We start from the raw sequence: 6,606 nt of genomic DNA on the forward strand, positions 1-6,606 counted from the left end.
GGGGGCTGGATGGTGAAAGTGGCATTCGGGGGTAGGTTAGCGTTAGCATTGTAGCCGCCGTTAGCTCGCTGGTGGGGCGGTGGCGTGCGAGGCCGCATAACTGTTGCGCTAGCTCCCGCTTCTTCGTCCGACATCTTTCGTCTCGAGAAAACTCTTTACCACTCCCAAAGTCGCTTGCTGTCACTCCCCGATGATAAGGCACTTACAACGATCCCACTTCTGACACCATGTCGTGGTTTTCGGTAGGGAAAGAGACGACACCTTGTAGAGCAAACAACTTCAACCTTTATTTTCTCACTTCCGGTACCCAACACACTTCCACCATAAAACCGGATATACTTAAACAGATAACACCACACGGAGCTGTAGGAGAAACACAAGTTAACTCAGAGACACAGACTGATGCGACAAAACCAGTAAGTAGGTGTACAGCGTACACTGTAGTGTGTAGCACACAGGGGTATTGGCTTATTACGTACACGTTGGTAAGTTGTCTTGTTGCAACTGATGAACTGAAACAAACGAGCGTGCTGTGTGTGCAACAGCGCGACAAACATTACCTGTCCTTTTATTAACTGCACAAGTAGTGCTGGTCATAGCTGCTGGCTACCTGTGTAAGGCTGTCATGGGTCTGTAGCTCTGTCACTGTTTTAGGAGCATATTTAGTTTTAAAGTAAGTTTCCGGGCTTTTCCGGCCTTTCTGGAGGGATTATATTTCACTAAAAAATGATCTAATATGCATGTCCACATAATTATGCATTATTATAATTATAATATATTAAAAACACACGCTGTATTTTAAAGAACATACATTAAGAAGCAGATTATATTAGATTTATATTTTAAATAAGACAAAATTTGGATTTTACAGCAGTAAAATTATTGTATCTCTACAGTTTAAATATGTAATAAGCTTTGTGTGAAACAAATGGAATCATCATAAATACATTATTTCATATTTATTACTTCCCCCTCCTCATTGCTTTATTATTGTAGCTCTAGTAATAAATAATAATAAAAAAAAGATTCTGGATCAGCACCATGATGCCCATAGTATATACAGTATTCTGAAGAAGGTCTAAAATGTCCCTGTGTGTGCGTGCATGTGTGTGTTTTATTTAGATGGATTTTTAAAAAAAAATATTACTCATGATATAACATTGTCCAGACATGCCTGGTAAGGACATGAGGAGGAAACAGCAGGAGCTGTGTGAGGCTACTAAAGGCAGTGCTATAACATTTTTCTGTCATCATTTTATTATAGATTAAGTGCTGGAGTTGTTAAGTGTGGATAATTAAATTATAGTTTATTGCAATAGCAAGTTGTGCCTTGTTCTCACATAGACAGCAAGTGGAGAGTGATATATGAAATGATGGGATGGAAGGAAGAAGAGAAGCAAAGAGTGATTCACAGCAGAGCCTAATTTATTTCTCACAGTTTTTTGTTGCCTTATGGTTCCAAGCGCTGTCACCAATCTTTGCATTTTGTTATTATCTCATGATACTTGTTTAATCAGCTACCATCTCTCCTATGGACTTTTTACTGTCTACAGTCTCAGATCAACACAGCCCTGCCCTCCAGCACTATCAGCAGCAACCCCTCAACAGCTAAAACATTGGCTACGTTTGCTTTGCCTTGTTGCCCATATTAGATTCTTGATGAATGTGTGTTGTTGTTATTCAGCCTGGTTCAATGTGCCCCTTTTTAACTTTGAGCACCTTTAAACCTCTCTGCACGGCCCTGCTGAAGTGTGTAGTTTGGCTGGGCCATTGCAACATGTTGACTATTTTCCTTTTCAGAATTGTTTTGCAGATTTGCTGCTGTTCCTGGGATCATTGTTCTCCCTGCGTTACATTTGACTCTTGAATACTTTGGTGTACAGAGAAGTTCATGGTTTAAACAATGACTGCAAGGTGCTCAGGTCCTATGGCTGGAAAACAAGTGACTTACACTTTGGATAACTGTCCTGCTACATCTCTGTGCTGTATTGTTTTAGTTTTTCTTATGTTTTGCTTTCTGTTAATCTTGGTGAATAAAAGCCTGGTTAGTCTGCACCTTATCTCTGCCTCTAGCCTCCTATTTTAATCCAGCAGATGGTCTTGATTCAGTTATTAAAGCTCCATCTAGAGGACAGAGGCAGCTACAGTTTGTACATTAATGGGATTGTTTTTTCAGGAGCTGGGCCCGGGCCCTTAGTTCTAGTGAAAGGAACTCTTAACGTTTCAGCATACCAAGATATTTTGTACAATTTAATGCTCTTTGTGGGAAGAGTTTGTGGCTGGCCCTTCCTGTTCCAACATGACTGCTGCCAGTGCACAAAGCAAGGTCCATATAGACATTTATAAGTGAGTTTGGTGTGGAAGACTGACAGAGTCTTGACCTGAACTCAATAAAACACCTTTCAGATGAAAATGGGATGTCACTCAAGTTCATTGTTGTCATACGCAGACAACAATGTAATGGTAAAAAGAAAACTTTGGAGAGCAGTTTTGACTTCATGACTACAGGATGCAGTGTGAGTGAGATTGACAGCTAGTAGTGAAAGAGGAAAGACAAGAGTTCAGAATACTCTGTCTCTCTTGAGCTTTCGCTGAGACCACAAGACCAGTAAAGGTAGAAGATGACCTGAAGAAGATAGTGGGTTATCAACCATGCATGCATGTATAGTTGATTAAAATGTAAAATCCACAAGTTAAAAGAGAGTCCTCTCTGGAAAATGATTATATGGTTTTTGTCTTCTGAGTTTTTCCTGTTTTATTTTGAAGGCTACTTTTTCTTTTTGTTCCTTATCCACTGTGAGGTTATATTTTGGATTTAGTAGCTCTCTGCCTAATTCCTGGTGATGTCAGTTTTTTGTCTGAGCTCTTGGTGCTGAACAACTGGAAAGAGGAAGGGGAAAAGAGATGAAGGTTGTGAGTCCTGCAATCAAACTCTGGAGAAGATTGCAGCGCCTGCAGGGCTGTGGTCCTTGTGCTATTTTTATTAATTTACAAAAGAACAGTAGTTTCCATGAAATGTATAAAAATGGATTTTGTGAAAAGTGTTATTCAAATATGAGGAAGTAGACTGTGGTGAAAGTCTCCTCCCTGTTATCATGATTCATGAAAAAGTTGTGAAACATGAAAATTAGGTACAGTGTTTCTTTTGAACATTCTAAAGAGAGGTAAGAGCAAACATAGCTTCAGGAGAAATATCGCCAAGTACTTGTGTTTTTCTGCTTTTGTCAAAAGCTTCAGTAAAACATAAATCTTTATTAAAGTACTTCTATTATTCAGAGACAGCTGGACTAACGCTGAACTCAGGATCTTTAAGCCTGAAACGATGAGCCATTCAGACAGCGATATGGGGGAAGGTAAAGACGACTCTTCTTTTGTTCTGTATAAAAGCTATTTGAACATAATATGTTTATTCTGGAATAAAAACAGGATCATCTGCACATATCTTAAAATCTATCATCATGCTGCAAGTCTAGATGATGATATTTACTTTGCACATTTGCAAAATACAAGCATTCAGACTTTGTTAAGCTTTATTGATAGGAGAAAATGCCAAGACAGACATTTAATTGTAAGTTTAAAGTAACTTAGAAAATGATAAAAAGAGGAACGATTGGGGCTTGTGATGTATTCAACATGTAGTTATCCCTTATTTAGCATGTCAGTGTTTCTTTGCAGCTGTGGTCCTGCAACCTTTAAACGCTATAACTCATAAATACTAGATCATTACTAATAAATATTACAGTCCTTTTACCTGTACACAGCTACACTATTTTGTGTTATTTAATTATTCCACCCTCTGTCTCCTCTAAATATTCAACAGACGAAGTTTTTGAACCTCAACATGAACAAGTAAACAGAGGGTCAATGGTCACCACAAAAATAGGGGCGGTGGTGGTTGTCTGTGTTCTCCTGGCAACTGCTGTCTTTTTGACGTTCTACTTCTGTGAGTTTAAACACTTTTATTCATAAACTTTATTTAAAATCAATAACATTTCTGATCTGCTTTAAATTACCAAAGAAACAGAATTTATATGTGCTGTCAGCTCACAAATGCACTGGCCATCTTCTGACTTCAGCACTTTATTGCAGCCACAGGAAGTCTGTGAAGAGACGATTTCACGCTCATCAAATACAAAATCACATCTGACATGAAAGATACTTGAAAGTCAATACACAAGACAATTCACACACACACAAGACATGAAAACATTGGCAAGAGTGTAGGCTTGCAGCTCACATTTAATTAAAACTAGCAACAAAAATTGTTATAGACAATATATGTGACTCTCTACATTTTTCTTTTTTTTTCATTGTGGCATTTTAAAATGCTGTTTCATCTCCCTGAAGAACACCTACTTCCTCAAAATGTCTTGCTTACCTCATGGCACACCCGTTAAGAACCACTGGGCCAACATACAATAAAGCTTAATGTCATTTGGTGTTAGTGTTGATAAGCTTACAGGTGAATGAGGGATCGCTTGGAATAACGTTTGGTTGGTGCTACATGATCTCAGTTTGAGTCACATCATTTGGAGACAGACCTGCTGCTGCTTCACTCTCTCTGGCTCTTTTTGAAATTAAAGGATTTGATGGTGTTAAGCTGTGCTGAGTTATTTCGATTGTGTCACTGATTCTGCTTATAGCTAAATCATTCTTAACCTGTTCATTGTGTCTGCGCACATTTCTTTTGACAGAAAGTTGCTAATGCAGTTATTCTGTGTAGGTGACTGAGTCCAAGTGCAGGGTGGGCATAACCATTTTGCATCATTTGTCTCAGTTATGACACATATTACAAGAAATTTTTTAAAAAAATGCAAAAAAACAAAAACACCTTTTCATTCAAGGCTTGCAATTGCCCCTCCTGGGGACTCAGTCCTACCTTCCCCTGCACCCCTGCAGTATATTATAAAAACAGCATGAATCAGTCTCCACACTTAAAACATCTACTGATCTGGATAAAAGTGATATACTACCACGATGGGTTTTTCATTTGTTCTGATGATTGCATTAATGCACAATGGTCTCTATCTGTAACATGAACTTCTGTCACTATCTGTGAAATTGTAAACTACTGTACATTAGTGCTGTGAAGTACTAATGGTGGAATTGAAATTGCTGTGAGGCAGCAATGCTAACCAATACTTGTGCATAATAAAAGTTGGATTGTACCAGCTGAGGTGACACTTAAGTCTATATTAGTGTTTAGAAAAGAACACTTAACTACAAAAGAGGGTGCATGGTTGTGGGTGAGCAGCTCATCACTAATAAATAAGTTTCACTGTTATTAAAATAGTTTTTTATTCCCGGAATTAAAAATACCAGTTTTTACTGAAGCTATTATTGTTTGTTTGTTTGTTTTTATCTCTTAGGGTGATTTACTGGAACAACAAAGAACCAGACAACTGGTTCCTCATACCAGCAACTGGTATGAGGAAAATCCTGATGGAGAAGTCTGTGACAGGACGGAGGTAAAAGGTGGCGCTCCTGGCCTGAAGTGTTGGTTTGATAAATGGTGCACTATACCTCAAAGAAATAACTTAACTGGACAGTTTGTATTCAGTTTACATCAAGTTCAGCGTACAAAACAATCTAAGTACAGGGTAAAGATAGTGAAATGACACTTTTCAACTCTGATGTCACCAACTCTTAAAAGAAACTACAAGGACAAACTTAAAGAGAAGTGTTGAATAATATAACATGGAAAACCTATCCTTCTAATTGCTTTACCTGCTTAATCAGGTTAAACATTTTGGTGGGGGGAGAAGGAGGGGGAGGGGTGTAGTCCCAAGTGTCAGAAGGCGAGCGGAGGAGTACGCCCTCAACCGGTCACCAGTTACATTCCAGATATATACTTGAATAATATTTCGTGTCTTATATCTTTTGTCTTCATTCACATTGTTATTATGAGCCGCTGTTCTCGTGATTTCTGTGAAACAGTTTCCAACCATTTATTTTGTTTTTTTCTATTTTTTTAAGCTTTTGCAAAAACTATTTCCTGGAAGAGTTTGAATGACACTGATCCAGAAAAAACTATTGTGCTTGATGGAAATAAACACCTCCAGTCTGCTGACTTCTTGTCATTGTGTTTTCAATATTTGAAAATAATGTGGTTACTGATTGCTGTCAGACCTGTTGAATCAAGAAAATCACTTAAAGCCATTGACATCTATCAGTCTGGAAATGGTTACAAAGCCACTTCTTCGGCTTTGGGACTCCAGTGACCACAGTGAGAGTCATTATACACAAATGAAGAAAGCAGTGGGGAATCTTTCAATTAGGGGCCAACTTACCAAAATTACTCCAAGAAGACATCAACGACTCATGCATGAGCTCACAAAAGAAGCCAGAACAACATCTAAAGAAAAATGAACTGACGAGACAAAGGCTGAATTTTTCACACAGGGCCAAGTATTTGGCACAAAGTTTTTAAAAAATAAAGTATTTTTTTAACACGTCCATGTAAAACATAAATTTTGAACCATTTGCAGCATTTTAAATGAGGACAATATTAACTAACATTTCAATAAGCAGAGATCATTAGAAGCAACTGAACATGATTTATTGATATACAGAAATTAATTAAACTATTTGGTGATTAGATTCAGA

General features: G+C 38.0%; 1 long non-coding RNA gene across 1 annotated transcript; it reads left to right on the forward strand.

Moving 5' to 3' along the window:
• The first annotated feature begins 3,282 nt into the window (after window positions 1-3,282).
• Window positions 3,283-6,070, forward strand: LOC146682615 (uncharacterized). The gene is made up of 3 exons (XR_014917578.1): window positions 3,283-3,353; window positions 3,821-3,943; window positions 5,370-6,070. It is a non-coding gene; the product is annotated as an uncharacterized LOC146682615 (long non-coding RNA).
• Window positions 6,071-6,606: the final 536 nt, after the last annotated feature.

This window comes from Copadichromis virginalis, linkage group LG22 (assembly GCF_057382275.1).
Source record: "Copadichromis virginalis isolate Kocher_CV1m ecotype Utaka linkage group LG22, C_Virginalis_male_GT1.1, whole genome shotgun sequence".
Classification (NCBI taxonomy): domain Eukaryota; kingdom Metazoa; phylum Chordata; class Actinopteri; order Cichliformes; family Cichlidae; genus Copadichromis; species Copadichromis virginalis.